Consider the following 1,167-nt stretch of genomic DNA (forward strand, 5'->3'; position numbering starts at 1 on the left):
ATCTTTACTCAAGCTGAGCTTAATATGCGCCAGCGAAGGTGGCTAGAATTAATTAATGATTACGACCTTGAGGTGCATTATCACCCTAGCAAGGCAAATGTAGTAGCTGATGCCCTCAGTCGTAAGGCTCACTGTAATTGCTTAACAGTGACACCTAGGGATATAACTTTGTGCCAAGAGCTAGAGAACTTGGGAATAGAAATGATTTCCCAAGGAAGCCTTGCCAATTTAAAGATCGACTTCAATCTCGAAGCTCAAATCATAAGGGCACAAAAAGAAAACAAAGGCATGAGACATCTTAAAGAGAAGATTTCTAATAGAGCACCCACAGACTTTAAGGTGGATGATGCGGGAGTAATCTGGTTCAAAAACCGGTTAGTGGTTCCAAAGGTACCTGAGCTACGTCAACAAATCCTAGATGAAGCTCATACCACGAGGTATTCTATTCATCCGGGAAGCAATAAGATGTATCAGGACCTAAGGCAAAGGTTTTGGTGGACAAAAATGAAGATAGAGATAGCTCGCTATGTGGCCCAATGTGACACCTGTCGAAAGGTCAAAGCCATTCATCTCAAGTCCGCTGGGGAGTTGCAACCTTTGCCTATCCCCGCATGGAAATGGGATGACATAAGTATGGACTTCATAGTAGGATTGCCCAAGACGGCCAAGGGCTTTGATTCCATTTGGGTCATAGTGGATCGTCTTACCAAAACAGCACATTTTCTGCCTGTAAAGCTATTGTATCCTGCCTCCACCTATGCTAAGATTTATTTCGACCGTATCCTAAGTCTGCATGAGGTGCCAAAGACAATAGTGTCAGATAGAGGCACACAATTTGTCTCCCAATTCTGGAAATGTTTACACGAGTCCCTGGGCACTAAACTTTTATACAGCACAGCCTACCACCCTCAAACCGGTGGACAAACTGAAAGGGTGAATCAAACCCTAGAAGATCTATTAAGATCTTGTGCCTTGAATTTTCCAGATAAGTGGGATGACTGCTTGCCTCTAGCAGAATTTTCTTACAATAATAGCTACCAAGAGAGTATCAAGATGGCTCCCTTTGAGGCAATGTATGGTCGCCGATGTCGAACTCCATTACACTGGTCGGAACCTGGAGAAAGATGGTTCTTCGGGGTTGACCTAGTGAAAGAGACTGAGAACAAA

The sequence above is a fragment of the Sorghum bicolor genome, chromosome 9, assembly GCF_000003195.3.
Source record: "Sorghum bicolor cultivar BTx623 chromosome 9, Sorghum_bicolor_NCBIv3, whole genome shotgun sequence".
Taxonomy (NCBI): domain Eukaryota; kingdom Viridiplantae; phylum Streptophyta; class Magnoliopsida; order Poales; family Poaceae; genus Sorghum; species Sorghum bicolor.